This window comes from Oncorhynchus mykiss, chromosome 7, assembly GCF_013265735.2.
Source record: "Oncorhynchus mykiss isolate Arlee chromosome 7, USDA_OmykA_1.1, whole genome shotgun sequence".
Lineage (NCBI taxonomy): Eukaryota > Metazoa > Chordata > Actinopteri > Salmoniformes > Salmonidae > Oncorhynchus > Oncorhynchus mykiss.
Window position 1 is genome coordinate 16,335,150 of NC_048571.1, and position 21,260 is coordinate 16,356,409.

Below are 21,260 nucleotides of genomic sequence, written 5' to 3' on the forward strand. Positions count from 1 at the left end.
CGCCCGTTGTTCCCGAGGTGATTCCCGCTCGTGGTGTGGCGACTGTGTCCGGGCATCCCGTAAGTGTGATTTTTTGTTGTTGAATGAACAAGAACCCCGTGTTGTGTCATTTATAAGCCACTCTAAGACTGCTAGAATGAAACTGATTTGCTAAAGGGGGTGTCGATTGATCGGAAGGGACTGAAAGGAGAATGTTTCTCATCAATGCAAAAAAGGTCTGTTAGTTGGCACACATGCGCACACACGTGCGCACACACACACACACACACACACACACACACACACACACACACACACACACTGAGGGTAAGCTGGTTCTGGATCTGTGACTGACTCCCTACAACTATGCTGAAACATTGAGGAGGACAGATTGGAGATGGTTCAATCCAGCACTACTGTAACAGACATGGGAAGACAGGCTTATTCCCTTTAAACCAGACCACGCTGATGGGAACATGGGCCCATGGCAAAACCATGTGGCATGGGGTCGAACAAAAAGAATTGCAACATGTACAGGTCCTAAAGAAAAAAATGATGTCAAACACTACCTAGTGCATCTCCTTAGACCCAGATTCATCTCTTACTAGTATTTGTTGTGTCAGTAGCATCGTTGTGGCATCAGTAGCCTCTGAAACACTAGAAACCTGTCCACTCGACTGAGACCACACTGGTCCCATACACAATTACTTGAAATATTGTTTTCTGTGTTCTGATTCTGTAAATAAATCAAGAAACAAACATTCTGAGCCAGAGCTAAAGGTAGTTTTGCAAGTGATGCAACATTGGGCTTAAAGGGTTTGCAAACCTGAGACATAGGGCTGCATTCATATAGTAACAGAAACGTCTGAGAGATTGTTTCTCTTCCAGATTCTACAAATATGGACAACCAAAGACTTCAATAGCTACTTTGATGTTCCTTCTACACATCAAAAGAACAGGCAAACAAAAAGGTGTGGTTTATGACAACCATTCATTTTGTTATAAAAGAGTAAGATAGGAGGTTATCCTCCAAGTTCAGCCAGAAGGGACAACTAAATAAAGTAGGTTAGATGTTCTTCATACATACTAAAAACACAAAACAGTTGATCCTTTCAAAAATATATGTTCACATTTGCTATTTTAGATAAAATGACTTCATTTCAGATTCATATATCATTTGACATTGTACATCACATGTTAATGTTTTGGATTCATTTTGATGTGATTTTTTATAGATTTTCACAGTTTTCTTAACGTAAAGTTTTCATACATTGAAGCCCAATGTGGCTTTTTGCAAAGTTTCCAGAAAATTGTTCTATAAACTTGAAAATCAAAAATTGGATCATTTTCATATCGGGGGCCTATTACAAGTATTTCTGAAGGGGAATAACATGCTTTCCTCATTTGGTTCTATGCTTGTGTCTCACAGGGGAAAGATGATTCCATTAAGGGGCACATCAAAATGAATCCAGTACTGTAGATTCCAGTACAATGGAATAGATTGTGATGATACGTGTATTATTCTCCTCTGTGTATAGACCCCGCAGGAGGTTTTAGGAGAGGTTGGAGTTAGAGCCCTCTAATCAGGACTGGGAACCACTCCAACTCTATCTGAGTACAAGATGATGTACCAAGGGAGAGATAGAAAGAACAAGAGGGAGGAAGAAAGAGCGATGGAGCAAGAAAGTGAAGGGGATAGAGAGACAAAGAGTTGGAGAGAGAAAGGGAGAGATAGAAAGTAAGAGGGAGAGGTAATCAGAGAAAAGCAGAGAGAGGTCCAATCCTGCCCGATTAGGAGAAGAATGTCGTTTGAAGACCGTCAGTACCTGGTTATGAACCAGTTCCATCCAGAGACACAAAGCATGGCTACTCCTCCAGAGGGATTGTGCATATCAGGGATTATACCCCTGACAAAGGAGAGAACCAATCAGACTGTCATTCTTCCTCCTCACATAGTCTATATTTCTTTCTCTCTCTCTCTCTCTCTCTCTCTCTCTCTCTCTCTCCCTCAAGCAATGCTTTCCTGAAATAATGCATGACAGATGTATGTCAACCTCTTTCTTCTCCCTCTCTCTGTCTGTCTCTCTTATGGCAGGGCCTCCAAAACATGCCAATGTAACTTATGTTTCTCCCTCTCTGTCTCCCTACGTCTCTCTCTCAGCTTCTCTCCCTCTGTTCCCATCTGGACCCAATGTGTTGGTCTACTCTATGCCATCAACAATCAAAAAAAGCAAAACACTACATTGAGGAGACGGGGATCAAGGTTTTGTCTGTAAATCCCTCTGGTTTTATGGCCTGAATTACAAGTACATGTGAAGTGCATGTTTATTTGAACTAGCTGGGTTGGATAGATTGGATACTGGCTGGATACTGGCTTTCACCCGTAGGCTACTCCCTAACCCAATAATGTGGAGCTACAGTACGACTGAGGGGGCCTGCTGCTCCATTTCTATCCATTGGAGGGCAGTACCTACAAGCTTGTTCTGCATGTGTCAATGGCTGTATATTTAAGCAATAAGGCCAGAGGCGGTGTGGTGTATGGCCAACATACCACAGCTAAGGGTTGTTCTTACGCACGACGCAACGCAGAGTGCCTGGACGCAGCCCTTAGCCGTGGTATATTGGCCATACACCACAAACCCCCGAGGTGCCATATTGCTTAAATATACAGCCATTGACACATACAGAACAAGCTTGTAGGTACTGCCCTCCAATGGATAGAAATGGAGCAACAGTAAAAGCAGTAAAAAATACATGTTTTGTCAAACCCGTGGTATACGGTCCGATATACCACAGCTGTCAGCCAATCAGCATTCAGGGCTCGAACCACCCAGTTTATTACACTGCATATCATACTCAGTGTGGTCCTCTGTAGCTCAGTTGATAGAGCATGGCGTTGGCGCCATTCTACTCACGTTAGGCTGTCAACCATGTCCAATCACCATCTCCATGTCCATGTTCAAAGAGCCAATCAATGTATAGCTTCTCATTCTTTGGGAGAAGGACACAGCCTATAGCGTCGCACACCTATGGAGGGGTGCAAAAGATGGAGGAGTTATAGGTTGACATAGCCAACCCCCTGGGAAAAAAGAGCGGCATCCAGAGATTGAGACAGAACTGTAGCTAGCCAACCTTCTGAAATATCAACTTTTCATACCACAATGCAAGATTAAAAACATGAATGATACTGCAATTGTGATATTGATCAGAGCCAACTTGTTTTCCAACTGTATCATTTATGTAGCAACTGCAGACTTGTGGCTATCAATAGCTGCTGCGAAGCTTAGATGCCTGGCAAGCTAACTAGCCTGCATGATAACGTTAATGGTGACGTTTCAGTAAAGTTACAGTACAGTTGCTCTAGCATAGGTAAGAGAACTGTCAAAGTTTTTGAGATCTAAAATATAATGCAATCTGCTAACATTACCAAGGTTAAGTTATTGCCCATTTTAGTAAATGCTATTCAGCTAGCTAATTTCGTTAACTATCTAGCTAACATTTACTATCTATCATTAGACAAGATTTTACATCACATGTTAATGATTTGGATTCATTTTGATGTGATTTTTATAGTTTTTCACAGTTTCCTTACCATAAAGGTTTCATACATTGAATTCAGAGGCTACATATCAGATAACTGTCATTTATATTCCATTCACCCAGTTCAATGTAACGGCAATAGGTTTAGGCTACTACATGATTCTCAAATTTTCCCAATTACCCATCGTGAGGTTGTTACAACCTAGCCTATGAATGAAAGTTTACAAAGTAGGTGCACACAGGTCGAGAGAAAATTTTGAGGTGACAGATAGTAACACATTCAATAGCGCCTTGCACACCATTTCCTGCATCTAGCTGATCTTGTGTGTAATCATTAGTCCAACATTTGCAAACGAGAGTTTCTATTGGACAAATTCTGGTATGTTTACGAATACACCCCTGATCACACGTAAACACGGCTGACTTTCATAACAGCCACGTTGTATTCCTTCTTGCATATATGCCCTCCCCTCCTCTCACCTTTTCCATTTGTTTGTGGACTTCAATGCACAACACATCAGCTGTATGTGACCAAGCCAAACCATATCAACACCACTATACCCATCTGTCATGACTATCCTGTAGGGATCCAAATAGGTCAGATCAGCTTTGCAATAAATAACTTCAGCCAGACCCCCTCTCAGAAGGGAGCTGGTGGGGGGTTGACAGTTCACACTCTGTTGTAAATCAAGGATTAGAACATTCAGCTATCTCCTTCTCCAAATTCACACAGGAATATGCCTTTGTTTCACAGACATTTTCCCGCCAAAACTCTAACATGTTCTAAAGCAAATACTGGAACAATTTTCCTAATATAGAATGTGATTTTTTCTTGTTGTTGCATTAAAATGTTATAAAGAAAATACTGTAATTTGAAAAGTACAGTGGGGAGAACAAGTATGTGATACACTGCCGATTTTGCAGGTTTTCCAACTTACAAAGCATGTAGAGGTCTGTAATTTTTATCATAGGTACTTCAACTGTGAGAGACGGAATCTAAAACAAAAATCACATTGTATGATTTTTAAGTATTTAATTAGCATTTTATTGCATGACATAAGTATTTGATACATCAGAAAAGCAGAACTTTATATTTGGTACAGAAACCTTTGTTTGCAATTACAGAGATCATACATTTCCTGTAGTTCTTGACCAGGTTTGCACACACTGCAGCAGGGATTTTGGCCCACTCCTCCATACAGACCTTCTCCAGATCCTTCAGGTTTCGGGGCTGTCACTGGGCAACACAGACTTTCAGCTCCCTCCAAAGATTTTCTATTGGGTTCAGGTCTGGAGACTGGCTAGGCCACTCCAGGACCTTGAGATGCTTCTTACGGAGCCACTCCTTAGTTGCCCTGGCTGTGTGTTTCGGGTCGTTGTCATGCTGGAAGACCCAGCCACGACCCATTTTCAATGCTCTTACTGAGGGAAGGAGGTTGTTGGCCAAGATCTCGCGATACATGGCCCCATCCATCCTCCCCTCAATACGGTGCAGTCATCCTGTCCCCTTTGCAGAAAAGCACCCCCAAAGAATGATGTTTCCACCTCCATGCTTCACGGTTGGGATGGTGTTCTTGGGGTTGTACTCATCCTTCTTCTTCCTCCAAACACGGCGAGTGGAGTTTAGACCAAAAAGCTCTATTTTTGTCTCATCAGACCACATGACCTTCTCCCATTCCTCCTCTGGATCATCCAGATGGTCATTGGCAAACTTCAGACGGGCCTGGACATGCGCTGGCTTGAGCAGGGGGACCTTGTGTGCGCTGCAGGATTTTAATCCATGAAGGCGTAGTGTGTTACTAATTGTTTTCTTTGAGATTGTGGTCCCAGCTCTCTTCAGGTCGTTGACCAGGTCCTGCCGTGTAGTTCTGGGCTGATCCCTCACCTTTCTCATGATCATTGATGCCCTATGAGGTGAGATCTTGCATGGAGCCCCAGACCGAGGGTGATTGACCGTCATCTTGAACTTCTTCCATTTTCTAATAATTGCGCCAACAGTTGTTGCCTTCTCACCAAGTCTCTGTCTCTCTCTCTCTCTCTCTCTCTCTCCCTTTTGTCTTTTGTAACAAGCCACCATGTTGTGTCAGTCCACTAGGGACCTATTTGTAATGTATTAAGTGTGTATGCTTATCCTGTGTTAACATTTAGTTAGCTAGTAAATAAATAATTCAACCAATTTGTGTAGTTCTGAATCATATGTAAGGCTCTGGTTTTTGTAGATGCAGGAGGTTTCGACTGTTCAGAATTATGATATGATACGAGGTTAGGATTAATAAATTGACTGTTTATGGATGTAATAGGTTAAGACCTTAGGAGTTTAATTCGGGAGATGGTAACTCTTTAATGAACCACTCTCGTGGTGCCCCAAATCCTAATGAGTTAATTGTTACATGATTAATTTAATCGGGTAACAATTAAACATAGTTAGTTGATTAGATAAATAACAGTCATCAGATTAATGAAAGTAAAGTCACGACACTGCCTACATCATTGTCAAAATTTTACATCATAGTCAACATAGCTGATAGAACTAACACACTAGTAAACCCCCTACAATCATTCAGTAAAGTTTGTCTACAGTTAGTAAGCAGTTTAGCCCTTACACCGGTGGGCCCTGGTGGCAATAAATAAGTAAAACCAAAAGCTTATCTTGACTTGGAAGAGTTCCAGTGTTGTGTTGGATAGTCATAGCCAGCTAGCTAACATAGCATCCCACTGTTTGAGCAGGGTGTTTGAGTTGGCTAAACTAGCTAGCTGCATGTCCTAGCTAAGTAAGTGAAATTGAAAGTGAAAAAAAATACTCTCTCTCTTGCTTCTCCTTCATTTTGGAATAAATTAATTTGTTAAAAAACTGTTCAACTATTGTCTTTCTCTCTATTTGAGTCAACTACTCACCACATTTTATGAACTGCAATGCTAGCTAGCTGTAGTTTCTGCTTTCAGTAATATATTCATTCTCTGATCCTTTGATTGGGTGGACAACATGTCAGTTAATTGCTGCAAGAGCTCTGATAGGTTGAAGGACATCCTCCGGAACTTGTCATAATTACTGTGTAAGTCTATGAATGGGGGTGAGAACCATGAGCCTCCTAGGCTTTGCAATGAAGTTAACGTACCCAGAAGAGGACGGAAGCCAGCAGTCCTCTGGCTACACCATGGTGCTACCCTACAGAGTGCTGTTGAGGCTACTGTAGACCTTCATTGCAAAACAGTGTGTTTTAATAAATTATTTGGTGACATGTGAATATATTTAGTATAGTTTGATCTAAAAATTATAACTTTAAAAATATATATTTTTTAAATAAAATTCACTGAGGAGGATGGTCCTCCCCTTCCTCCTCTGAGTAGCATCCACTGATGTAAGCAACTTACAGTACGCATATCCTTTGGTAACATTACAGTATTATTCACTTTCAATGGGGGGAGCTTTCAGAGTTAGTGCCACCTGATTTTCTTCAGACTTTTTTTTAGCTAGGTTTGCTATGTATTGCTTATTGTTCTTGTGGTAGTGTAATACATTTGTCCTGTTGGTTTCAGATGTCTTAAAAAAGACCCATAAGGAAGTGGATGTCCCTCTTGGGGACATTTGCCACCACAGGGATTTGGCAAGCCAATGTGGGCAGCAACAGGCCAGCCCCGAGGCAGAATAGGTAGTATGACCTCAAATCAAATCAAATTTTATTGGTTACATACACATATTTAGCAGATGTTTTTGCGGGTGTAGCAAAATGTTTGTGTTCCGAGCTCCAACAGTGCAGTAGTATCTAAACATTCACAACAATACACAAATCTAAAAGTAAAAGAATGGAATTAAGAAATACATAATTAGGATAAGCAATGTTGGAGTGGCATTGACTAAAATACAGTAGAAAACAATACAGTATATACATATGAGATGACTAAAGCAGTGTGTAAACATCATTAAAGTGACTAGTGTTCCATTATTAAAGTCACTGGTGATTCCATATCTATGTACATAGGGCAGCAGCCTCTAAGGTGCAGGGTTGAGTAACCGGGTGGTACCGGCTAGTGATGGCTACTTAACAGTCTGATGGCCTTGAGATAGAAGCTGTTTTTCAGTCTCTCGGTCCCAGCTTTGATGCACCTGTACTGACCTCGCCTTCTGGATGATAGAGGGGTGATGTTTGATGTCCTTGATGATCTTTTTGGCCTTCCTGTGACATCGGGGGATGTAGGTGTCCTGGCTGGTCAATGAACAGCATTCTGATGTAGGTATTCTTCTTGTCCAGATGGGATAAGGCAGTGTGCAGTGCGATGGTGATTGCATTGTCTGTGGATCTATTGGGGAGGTAAGCAAATTGAAGTGGGTCTAGGGTATCAGGTAAGGTAGAGGTGATATGATCCTTAACTAGCCTCTCAAAGCACTTCATGATGACAGAATGGGCCAGCATCCCTGTGGAATGCTTTTGACACCTAGAGTCCATGCCCCAATGAATTTAGACTGTTCTCAGGGCAAAAGGGGGTGCAACTCAATTTTAGGAAGGTGTTCCTATAATGTTTTGTACACTCTGTGTATGTGGCTCTCAGAAGAAATGGTCATTCTTCCCACTGGGCACACACTGGTTGAATCAACGTTGTTTCCATGTGGAAACAACGTGGGATAGACGTTGATTCAACCAGTGTGTGCCCAGTGGGGAAAATGACTATTTCTTCTGAGAGCCACATACAGAGTGTACAAAACATTAGGAACACCTTCCTAATATTGCGTTGCACAGCCTTGAAGTGACGTCTGTGCCCAGTGGGATGTGATGAATTTATAATTATATAATGTAATATGCAGTCCACAAGAAACCTCAACAGATATCTGATAATTGAAGATACTAACTCATAAAACGATGTAACGGGAGGATAGTAATAATAAGCCAACCTCATTAGAACAACACTTCTATATGTTATGATTATATTACCATAAACCGTCCATCAACTCAGATGATCTTAAATAGGTGATTAGAAATATTATTTATTGGCCCGAGGCGGGATTCGACCTACATTTTGAACATACTATTGTTCCCCAGTTTTGGTGCTTGCTATGCCAGGATAGTGGGTTTGAGTCCCGGGACCACTCATTCCTAAAATGAATGCAAGCACATATTTGAAGTAAGTTGCTTTGGACAAAAGTGTCTGCATTTATTATTTTGATTAAATGTTTTATTATATTACCTTGTGTAGGAAGAGATACCTGCTGGTGTCACTCTCCCATTCATTAAAAAAAAAGGTGATTTACTTTGTACAGAAACACACCATGTCGAAAGTAGAGACTAACAAACTTAAGTTAGAAATGGGGAAGGGATATTATAAATAGAGTAGGAATTGCCGTCAACTGTCCGATCCTTTCATGTAAGATGAAGGAAATGAGACGAGGAGACAAAGACTACGAAATAAATCCTCTCCGGATGGATTGAGATGCAGACATACTGCTGTACTACGTTGAGAATGTGGCTGTAATCCTTAGGGATGGTGATCATGGTGTTCCATTAAACCGGTCCGTCAGATGCCTCCACGTCAGAACCCAGCACTTTCTGATGATACTGTTCCGTCAAACTACTTTTCCCCATATCCACATAGCAATTTGTACACAGTTTCTTTGTTCATTAACTGCTGACCCTGCACAACACACACTTCGTGATCTAGTTGACTTTCAATATGAGGTACTGCATGTTTAATTGAATAGGCCTAGAGCACAATATTTATTTATGACTCAAATAAACTGTTTAGGACCTTAGAATTTGGGCGTTTATTTGTTTTGAGCGTATAAATGTCTGATGTCATAGATAGTCTGCCAGCCACGCTAAACTGCGCTGGGTTGGCGTATCTTGCGTTATTATCGTCGGGTAATCGGGTTCATTTCTTGGGATGTTGTTATTGTTGTTTTGTGCGTACTTGCCGGGCGTCAGTAATGAAGTTGTGCTGCTGGGCTATGCTGCTATGAAGTTGAAGTTGCTAAATCGTGGTGATGTAGAAATCGCGTAGCGCGCATATAATGCATCTACTGTGATGTGAATGGCTCACGTCAATGCGAAGCGTTTAGGCGCACACAGCACAGGAGCCAGCTTCAAACGAGGTATTGTTCATCTGAATGTGTTTTTGCCCCCAGTGTATCCAAAAATATCACTCGTTTTATTCCATAGGTGCGATGTAATTTAAGTGAAGTGGCAAGTTGTGTTTTTGTGCCGACATAAGGCCTATGCGGTTGCGTCATCAAAGGACAACTGCGTCGGCAGTTTGACAGCCTGATTTCCATACTGACAGTCAGTGAGCCGAATGTGTCGTAGCCACATTGTTTTCTGTGTAACCGCGGAAAGAACACTAGATGGAAACTACTATTTTGGAATAAATCCCTGTAGCCTAAAATATAATATAGCAGGGGAGGTGAGTATCTACTGATTTGAGCAGATGGGCTAGGCTATATCAGTGTGTGTAATATTTTACCTTTGACATGTCCAATTGTTGTTGAATGCACTGCAGTCTAAAAGTCTGAAAACTGATTAAGAAGCAGATGAGCGCCACATATGACTAACTCCCGCTCATATATCTCAATCTAAACTTGCCTGGAAACCTGACGTTGAATTGCATTGCAATAATGGTTGATTTGAAGAAGTTTAAGCAGCCTATCAATCGTTGTTTTTGCCACCAGTGGACAGCCAGTGAAAATGAGCTCTAGCAACAGCTGCATAGTGTGTATTCAGGGCCTGATTAATGCAGGTGCTTACAGGGGCTGAAGCATCGTTGTTCAAGCCCGTAGGGGGCCCTTGAAGCCGATAAAAATGGAGATAAAGTTATTCGTTTGAGAGCTAAGTCTATATAAGCATTCTGATAAGTATAAATCACTACAATCTCAAGGGAATACGTTTATCACTAACAGGAATATAGCTGATTTATGGAGTGAGTCATGATTATGAATGAACATAAACAAGGTAAAGATATTGATTTTGCATCTTGTCATTAGCATTATTAATACACTCTTGAGTTGTTTCAGATTATGTGCACCTTATCAGTTGTTCCAGTGAATAGAGTTTAACACTTCCCCTGCATAGGAAGTTGTCACAACTGGGTTCAGTAACTTTGTTCATCTTTCGGGCCTATGGTTTGATATATTGTGTAATCGTTTGACTTGTATGTTGACTTTTATGTTATTTGTAGTCATATGTCTGCCAGATACCTTATGACAGTGTAAAATAGTGACACACACACAATCCTATTCTATACGTGTTGTAGTGAGTCCCCTGTCTGTCAGAATCACCATCTTATTAGTCATAGTGTGTGTGTGTGTGTACACTGTACTGTACTTGCACACATCCTGTTATGAAATAATTCAACATTTTTCTAAAATCCAATTGAACTGAAGTAAAACAGTTGTTTTGATCCCACTGGCAAAACAAATGTCAGAACTGCTTCGTTGGCAGTTAATGTTTTAATTTGCAGACCATGTTTGGTTGCTCAGCATGTAATCTCTAGCCTGAAATGATTTAATTGACATGGATAATGGTGTCAAGCAGCATTGCTTGAAGACTGTAGTGTCATGCTATGACATAGCAAATACCATTGTAAATGCCTCTAGTCAGGTTGTTAAATGAGGAAGTGGATGAGCTGAGGAGAGGAAGCCATTTCAAAGTATTGAGATGCAAGCCTCAGTGATAGAACAGCACGGTGTGTTCTCGTCGGTTCTGTTACATGTGGACACACCCACTGTTGATTCTGTTAATGGTTAACTTTTGGCTACTGTCACAGTCACTGAATAGTGTGTGCTGCAAAACCGCATCTTAGTTTCAACTAGTATTTGTTTACATTGTAGAGCATGTACAGTACTAGTCAAAAGTTTGGACACACCTACCCATTCCAGGGTTTTTCTTTACTTTGACTATTTTCTACGTTGAAGAATAATAGTGAAGACATCAAAACAATGAAATATGACACAGTATGGAATCATGTAGTAACCAAAAAAGTGTTAAACAAATCAAAATATATTTGAGATTCTTCAAAATAGCCACCGTTTGCCTTCATGACAGCTCTGCACACTCTTGGCATTTTCTCAACCAGCTTCATGGGGTAGTCACTTGGAATGAATTTCAATTAACAATTGTGCCTTGCTAAAAGTTAATTTGTGGAATTTCTTTCCTTCCTAATGCGTTTGAGCCAATCAGTTGTGTGACAATCTAGGGGTGGTATACAGAAGATGGCCCTATTTGGTAAAAGATCAAGTCCATATTATGGCAAGAACAGTTCAAAACAGCAAAGAGAAACGACAGTCCATCATTACTTTAAGACCTAAAGGTCAGTCAATCTGGGAAATTTCAGGAACTTTTAAAGTTTCTTCAAGTGCAGTCGCCACAACCATCAAGCGCTATGATGAAACTGGCTTTCATGAGAACCGCCACGGGAAAGGAAGACCCAGAGTTACCTCTGCTGCAGAGGATAAGTTCATTAGAGTTAACTGCGCCTTAGATTGCAGCCCAAATAAATGCTTGACAGAGTTCAAGTAACAGACACAGATCATCAACTATTCAGAAGAGACTGCGTGAATCAGGCCTTCATGGTTGAATTGCTGCAAGGAAACCATTATTAAAGGACACCAGAAAGAAGAAAAGACTTGCTTGGGCCAAGAAACACAAGCAATGGACATTAGACCGGTGGAAATCTGTGCTTAGGTCTGATGAGTCCAAATTTGAGATTTTTGGTTCCAACCGCCGTGTCTTTGTGAGATGCGGAGTAGGTGAACGGATGATCTCCACATGTGTGGTTCCCATCGTGAAGCATGGAGGAGGAGGTGTGATGGGGTGGGGGTGCTTTGCTGGTGACACTGTCTGTGATTTATTTTGAATTCAAGGCATACTTAATCAGCATGGCTACCACAGCATTCTGCAGCGAATCCGCCATCCCATCTGGTTTGCACTTAGTCCCACTATCATTTGTTTTTCAACGGGACAATGACCCAACACACCTCCAGGCTGTGTAAGGGCTATTTGACCAAGAAGGACAGTGATTTAGTGCTGCATCAGATGACCTGGCCTCCACAATCACACAACCTCAACCCAATTGAGATGGTTTAGGATGAGTTGGATCGCAGAGTGAAGGAAAAGCAGCCAACATGTGCTCACCATATGTGAGAACTCCTTTAAGACTGTTGGAAAAGCATTCCTCATGAAGCTGGTTGAGACAATGCCAATAGTGTGCAAAGCTGTCATCAAAGGGTGGCTACTTTTGATTCCATACGTGTTATTTCATAGTTTTATCTCTTCACTGTTATTCTACAATGTATAAAATAGTCAAAATAAAGAAAAACCCTTGAAAGATTAAGTGTGTCCAAACTTTGGACTGGTACTGTAAGTCAGCAGTGTAACTTTGTTTCAGTAGTTCTGCAGATTTTTCACACTGTCTGCTGTGGACTGTATGCTTATTTGCTGTGACGACAGGGTTAGTTTTGGTGTGTAAAACCCCTTAAGCCAGATCAGGAGTTCAGTACCAGGGAACACAGCTCAGGACAATGGACCTTTTTATAGGAGGTAGTGGGGGGTGGGTGGGTGGGGTGTGAAGGTCTTCTTCTCTCCCTCACTCCTGCTCTTTTTCTATCCCTTATCTCTCTCTTTTTGCCATTCACCACTCTTTCCTCCCCCCCTTTCTCTCTCACTCCCCCTCTCTCTCCTGGCTGGTGGGTTTAGGTCTTATGACTTGTGATCAGGCTAGCTGTAGGGTGACACACGCACACACTACACTAGGCCTATATCATTTCTGGTATAATTGTTTGTCCTTGTCTATTTATAAACCTTATGGAAGTGAAACTATGCTTGAGGTCTCATATAGTTTACCCAATAGCAAATTATCATATTTATACTGAATGAAAATATAATCTCAACATGGAAAGTGTTGGTTCCATGTTTCATGAGTTGAAATAAAAGATCCCAGAAATGTTTCATACGCACAAAAAGCTTATTTCTCTCATTCTGTGCACAAATTTGTTTACATCTCTGTTAGTGAGCATTTCTCCTTTGCCAAGATAATCCATCCACCTGACAGGTGTGGCATATCAAGAAGCTGATTAAACGGCATAATTATTACACAGGTGCACCTTGTGCTGGGGCCATAAAAGGTCACTCTAAAATGTACAGTTTTGTCACAACACAATGCCACAGATGTCTCAAGTTTTGAGGGAGCATTCAATTGGCATGCTGACTGCAGGAATGTCCACCAGAGCTCTCGTTTCAGAGAATTTGTCAGTACGTCCAACCAGCCTCACAACCTCAGACCAGGTGTAACCACGCCAGGCCAGGACCTCCACATCCGGCTTCTTCACCTGCAGGATCGTCTGAGACCAGCCACCCGCACAGCTGATCAAACTGTGGGCTTGCACAATCGAAGGACTTCTGCACAAACTGTCAGAAACCGTCTCTGTGAAGCTCATCTGCGTGCTCGTCTTCCTCACAAGGGTCTTGACCTTACTGCAGTTTGGTGTCGAAACCGACTTCAGTGGGAAAATGCTCACCTTCGATGGCCACTGGCACGCTGGAGAAGTGTGCTCTTCACGAATGAATCCCGGTTTCAATTTTACCAGGCAGATGGTGTTGTGTGAGCGGTTTGCTGTAGTCAACGTTGTGAAGAGAGGCTCATTGTCGTGCCATTCATCTGCCACCATCACCTCATGTTTCAGCATGATAATGCACAGCCCCATTTCGAAAGGATCTGTACACAATTCCTGGAAGCTGAAAATGTCCCATTTCTTCCGTGGCCTGCATACTGACGAGACATGTCACCCATTGAGGATGTTTGGGATCCTCTGTATTGATGTGTATGACTGCTTGTTCCAGTTCCCGCCAGTATCCAGCAACTTCGCACAGCCGTTGAAGAGGAGTGGGACTACAGGCCAAAATCAACAGGCTGATGAACTCTATGTGAAGGAGATGTGTCACGCTGCATGAGGCAAATGGTGGTCACACCAGATATTGACTGGTTTTCTGATCCACGACCCCAAGCTATTTTTTTTAAAGGAATCTGTGACCAACAGATGCATATCTGTATACCCAGTCATGTGAAATCCATAGATTAGAGCATGATTCATTTATTTAAATTGACTGATTTTCTTAAATGTAACTCAGTAAAATCTTAGAAATTGTTGTATGCTGCATTTAAAACAAAAATATATAAAAAAATAAATATATATTATTTTTTAAATTTTACGCCTTTTTCTCCCCAAATGGAGGGGTACATGGCTGTTCTTGGTTAATCAGTCCATTGATTGGTTATTCAGGACTTTGATTTGTAATAACAGACACTGTGTGGGAAAACCCACACTCCTGAACGTTTAGTAATATTGCTAAGTATCACTCGTTGAGTGACTATGCACTGTCACAATCATTCAGCGAGGATTAATCAGGTGCAGAATTTGACTTGGGGGATTCAGGGAAAAACAATGCTTAGTCCATTGATTGGTTAATCAGTCCCTAAGACAGACAAACGTCTTCTTCACAACAATTGAACCTGCTCTCCTTGAAGTTCTTGATGATCCGATAAATGGTTGATTTAGGTGCAATCTTACTAGCAGCAATATCCTTGCCTGTGAAGCCCTTTTTGTGCAAAGCAATTATGACGGCACGTGTTTCCTTGCAGGTAACCATGGTTGACAGAGGAAGAACAATGATTCCAAGCACCACCCTCCTTTTGAAGCTTCCAGTCTGTTATTCAAACTCAATCAGCATGACAGAGTGATCTCCAGCCTTGTCCTCGTCAACACTCGCACCTGTGTTAACGAGAGAATCACTGACATGATGTCAGCTGGACCTTTTGTGGCAGGGTTGAAATGCAGTGGATTTTTTTTTTGCGATTCAGTTCATTTGCATGGCAAAGAGGGACTTTGCAATTCATCTGATCACTCTTCATAACATTCTGATAATTCTGACTAAATCTACAGAATAAAGTCGCCAGTTAAAATCAAGGAACGGTTGTGCTTGTGGTTACTGGAGGGAGCTACAGATTGAGAGAGGCTGGACTGAGGGCTTGTAGACCTGTTGTAAGGCAGGTCCTCACCAGACCTCACCGGCAAAAATGACGTGGTCCTTGCCAATGACAAGCATACCCATAACATGATGATGATGAAGCCACCACCATGCATGAAAATATTGAGAGTGGCTCTCAGTGATGGTTTTGCCCCAAACATAACGCTTTGTATTTAGGACTTGCTTTGTTGCAAACAGGATGCATGTTTTGGAATATTTTTTTTTTTCTGTACAGGGTTCCCTTTTTCACTCTGTCATTTAGGTTACTATTGTGGAGTAAATATAATGCTGTTGATCCATCCTCAGTTTTCTCATATCACAGCCTATCACTCTAACTGTTAAAAATCACCATTTGTTTCATGGTGAAACCCCTGAGCAATTTCCTTCCTTTCTGGCAACTGAGTTAGGAAGGACGTGTGTATCTTTGTAGTGATTGGGTGTATTGATACACCATCCAAAGCCTAATTAATTACTTCACCATGCTCAGTGATATTCAGCACCTGCTTTTTTATTTTTACCCATCTACCAATCGGTGCCCTTTGCGAGCATTAAAACCCTGTCTGGTCTTTGGTTGAATCTGTGCTTAAAATTACCCATTCGATTGAGGGACTTTACAATTATCTGTATGTGTGGGGTACAGGGATGAGGTAGTCATTCAAAAATCATGTTAAACACTATTGATCACAGAGTGAGTCCATGCAAATTGTTATGTGACTTGTTAAGCACCGTAACACTCATGAACTTATTTAAGCTTGCCATAAGGAAGGGGTTGATTACTTAATGACTCAAGACATTTCAGCTTTTCATTTTTAAAATTAATTTTAACTACAGCTGCCATGCCCCAGACAGACAGAACACCCTCCACTCTCCTCCTGAGTCCATGTCCCAGACAGACAGAACACCCTCCACTCTCCTCCTGAGTCCATGTTCCAGACAGACAGAACAACAACACCAGCAGAACAACAGTACCCCTCATTCTGAAACGATACCTGTTCCTATATGATACACTTTGTGAGGCTCAGACCCCTGACTCATATACACACATCTCAGTTAAGCAGTACGTGTACAAGAGACACGAACCAACCTTGACTTTTCATGACGTTTTATCAATGTTGTATAAGACCATGAGAGGTCCAACTGTTTGGGTTCCCTGACGTCACCTGTTCCTTATAGACAAAAACAGTGCGCTTAGTCGGACATAGAATTGCTTTGACAGACTGTGTGTGTGAGCATGTGACGCGTGTTGACTGTGTGTCTTTGTCCCTACCCCAGGTAACCAAAGAGGAGGAGTTCTTCAGTCTGTCTCACTGTCAGCTGTTGGAGCTCATCAGCCAGGACAGCCTCAAGGTGCTCTGTGAGTCAGAGGTATGGATTTGATTTATATTCTATATACATGGTTTATCCTGAGGTGTATATTTATATACTTCACTTATATGCATATTTCTATGTGAAAATCAAGATAACCGCCTGCCAAAGTGTGATCATGAGCCCCTTGATGTCAGGTGTACAAGGCTTGTACAGACTGGGTGCGATGAGATGTGGAGAGCAGAGCTCCGTATCTCCACGCCCTCCTCAATGCTCTCCACGTCTACGCTCTGCCTCCCAAGTTCATCAAGATACAGCTCCAGTCCTGCCCCATCCTCAGCAAGGCAAGTCTCTATGTCGTCTATTCATCTATGACCGGCTGCTGGGATTGATTGATAGATTGAGGAATCCCAAATTCGATCATTTTTCTATTTTCATGTTCCTTCATTCCAGGCCAACTCCTGTAGAGACTTCCTGTCGAGGATATTCCAGGAAATGGCGTTGAGGAAGCCCCTCCCCCCTGCGCCTCACCGTGGAACACAGCTTATCTACGTAACCGGAGGGTAGTCTACAAACATATGATGGGATGAAGATACGATACAATGAGATAATTGGATGATATGATATCATACGAGTATGACAATATAATCCTGATATGGTTATGTACTGTCTGATCCTCCTGTGTTCCATCCCAGGTATCGGCAGCACTCTCTGTCTTCTATGGAGGCCTATGACCCTGGTAGGAACATCTGGCTGAAGCTAGCTGACATGGGCTCTCCCTGCAGTGGCCTGGGCTCCTGTGTGCTGTTTGGCCTGCTCCACACACCTTGCTTTTTACGAACGCACGCACACACATTGCTTTTTACAGCCTTGTAGGTCTATCTAATATATCTCTCACTCTCACTCACTCATATATATCCTCAGGTGGGAGGCAGGAACCTGTCCCTACAGAACAACAGTGAGTCCAGTTCCCTGTGCTGCTACAAACCCATGACCAATCAGTGGAGTCAGCACGCCTCCCTCAACACCCCCAGGAACAGGGTGGGGGTGGACGGGAGCATTTACGCCGTGGGGGGGTCCCAGGGGTCCACACATCATAACACTGAGGAGAGGTGGAAGAGAGAGAAAAAGTGAGGAGAAGGGGGGGGGGGGGGGGGGGGGTAGAGGAGAAAAGACAGAAAGAGAGAGAGATGGTAGTGTAAATTCCCCAGATAATGTAGAAATTCCTGACTAATTAGTGTGACTGCCTTTGGGCCGGCTGTGTTGTTACCTACTTTCAAGGAATGTCAATCTGGTTGGGAATGCTTCACAACTCGCTGCTGAGCGGCTAACCGGTAGGGAATCATCTTCACCGGAATGTCGTTACAGGACCCATGGCTTTGGTCGAATACCTCAGAGATGTGTCCTTCCATCCATCCACCCTTGCCTCTCCTGTGCTCTGCTCTCCCACACAGCGTGTTACTAGACACTGCACAAAGCTGGTAGCTTTAGTTAATCCACTGTGAGTTACCTGGCTCCTATGCAATGAGTTAGTTATACTATCAAACTCACACTCTGATAGCTCCTACAGTCCCATGCACTCAGGTCATGATGATGAGCATTAAAGTTGCACTATGCAGAAATCGCTCCACCATTTCCTGAATGCAGGAATTCTAATAGTTCGCCTAATTTCAATTTATGTGACAAAACAAGCAAGTATAGTATAGAGAATCATTGTACCATCTAAACCGCTGTGAAATATATTTTACATAACCAAAAATATTGTATTTTCACTGTTTTGAAGCTGGTGTACAAAACTGAACGTAAAAGATGCAAAAGCGAAACTTAAGAATAGGAAGCCTAGAAATACCGCACATAGAGCAGATCTACTGCTTCTTAGATTTGCTTTCTTTAACTGACATCTCTATGTGAATTTGGTCGGGAACGCCTAAAAAGTTACACATTGCAGCTTTAAGGCAACAATCGTCATAAATTCTCTCTCTCCGCCAGGTATGACCCAGAGGCGAACTGCTGGGTGTTTGTGAGCCCCGTGTCAGTAGCCCGTTTGGGGGCGGGGGTAGCAGGTCGTGGCGGTTCTCTGTACGTGGTGGGGGGAGGTTGTTGACGGCCAGAACCGCAGGAACACAGCAGAGAGGTTCCACACCGACTCCAACACCTGGCACCAACTGGCCCCCATGACCACTGTACGCAGCAGACTGTGTGTGTGTGTGTGTGTGTGTACACCTGTCAGTGTGTGGATAACGTTTCTCCCTCTGTGTAGGTGTGGTGTGTGTGGACTCGTACCTGTATGCAGTAGGAGGGTATGACGGTCATACCCAGCTCAGCTCCATGGAGAGGTACAGCGTAACCAGAGATGTGTGGGAGCCAATGGCCTCCATGCAGCACTGCCGCAGCGCTCACGGGGTCACCATCATGGTGTCAGGTTACCTCCCTGACACCAGCCGCTGGTGAGAGTTACCTCCCTGACACCAGCCGCTGTTGAGAGTTACCTCCCTGACACCAGCCGCTGTTGAGAGTTACCTCCCTGACACCAGCCGGTGTTGCTAGGACGCAGTGGAATGGCCGTCACAGTAACAATGGAGCCCTGCCCCGGCAACCTGCCAGAGGAGGAAGAAGAAGAGGAAGTGACATAGAGTTAGAGCAAGGAGACATGACTCATCAGAACTCTTTTTATATCCGACTCAACATGGCGGCAGAGCAGGACTTGTTACAGTAGAATTAGAATGAGTAGAAAGGACAAAGCTCTTAGATCACTTTTATCCAAAGCCACAAAGTTTGCATTAATCAGGAATGTCTGTTCTGATCATTCTATGTGGAGTCAGTAGGAAGTGGACCAGGGGGAGGAAGTGACCTCACAATGACTTCAAAGTGACCTCACCATTATTAGGGTGCTACAAACAGAGTTAGGAATTAGAACACTAGAATGGACATGAACCTTCGTATGATGCCATTATAAGACACATTGTCTGAATCACTAAATGGGCTGTCACTCCCAAACAGAAGACGACTGCATTGGTCACAATTAATTTTTTAAGTGTATCAACTTAAATTTAAGGAACACCTAACTTTACCAGACTCACATGACTTATTTCAACAGCAGCAGCAATGACAAAGTCCAAGGGTACATCATGAGGTTAGAGTAACATCTTTCAGGTACAAAGACCCAACTGACTGGAATTATATACCTGTAGAAAAAACACAGTGAATTTAAGAGTCATTTTTCAAATGTTAAGAACAAACAGTTTATTTTTAACTCGCTAATAGAAACATCACCATGTGAAGATATTTGTATGTATATATTATATGTACTTTGTTTTATTAGTCGTTGGAGCAGAAGTTAATTCTGTTAATGCATGTTTTTTTTGTATGTAATAATATATATTTTGTTTTTATATTAGACAGTAGTTTCCATATTATTCTAAGTATTGTTTGTTTAGTTTTTTTCATTTGGACTCTTGAAAATGAGATGCACCATCTCAAGAGATTTCCTCCTGCAAAATGTCAAAGACATAAATAAGTGATGGGATAAAGGTCAGCCATTTTGGTCAGGGAGTTTGTCAACCATGGTTTGCCAGTGATCATTTCTTAATTCATTATTTGACACTATCTGCACTGTATGTGTGTTAGCCTGCCAGCTAGTTTTAGAGGTTTGATTCCATAAACGTTTTAAATGAACTGCCAATATGCCCACATTCCATTTAAACAACACAGTCCATCTCCAACCAGACACTGTCTGGAATCAGTTGATGATTGGACGTAGACAAGTTGTAAATACAACAAGTACTGATATTGCATCATATAATAGACCTCTCAGCTTTCCAAGAAAACAACAATGTAGACATTTATGGCCTGTTTACATTTTTTTTTTATTTTTTTATTTCACCTTTATTTAACCAGGTAGGCTAGTTGAGAACAAGTTCTCATTTGCAACTGCGACCTGGCCAAGATAAGGCATAGCAGTGTGAACAGACAACACAGAGTTACACATGGAGTAAACAATTAACAAGTCAATAACACAGTAGAAAAAAGGGGAGTCTATATATACATTGTGTGCAAAAGGCATGAGAAGGTAGGCAAATAATTACAATTATGCAGATTAACACTGGAGTGATAAATGATCAGATGGTTATGTAAAGGTAGAGATAGAGATATTGGTGTGCAAAAGAGCAGAAAAATAAATAAATAAAAACAGTATGGGGATGAGGTAGGTGAAAATGGGTGGGCTATTTACCAATAGAACATATATTTTAGAGACTATTAATATAGAGCGTTTGTATTAAACCCGTATTAAACTGTATTATAATTATATGACAATATTTTAGGTTGACAGTAATTCTATTAAATAATTTCTGATACATCACATGCCTTACTTACATTTTCCAGCATACATAAAAACAGGATTATGCCTTTACTACCATTCATTCCAATTAG

At 42.0% G+C, this 21,260-nt stretch overlaps 1 pseudogene; it reads left to right on the plus strand.

Annotated features, from left to right (window-relative positions):
• The first annotated feature begins 9,608 nt into the window (after positions 1-9,608).
• LOC110528903 lies at positions 9,609-20,150 on the plus strand (annotated as a pseudogene).
• The last annotated feature ends 1,110 nt before the right edge of the window (positions 20,151-21,260 follow it).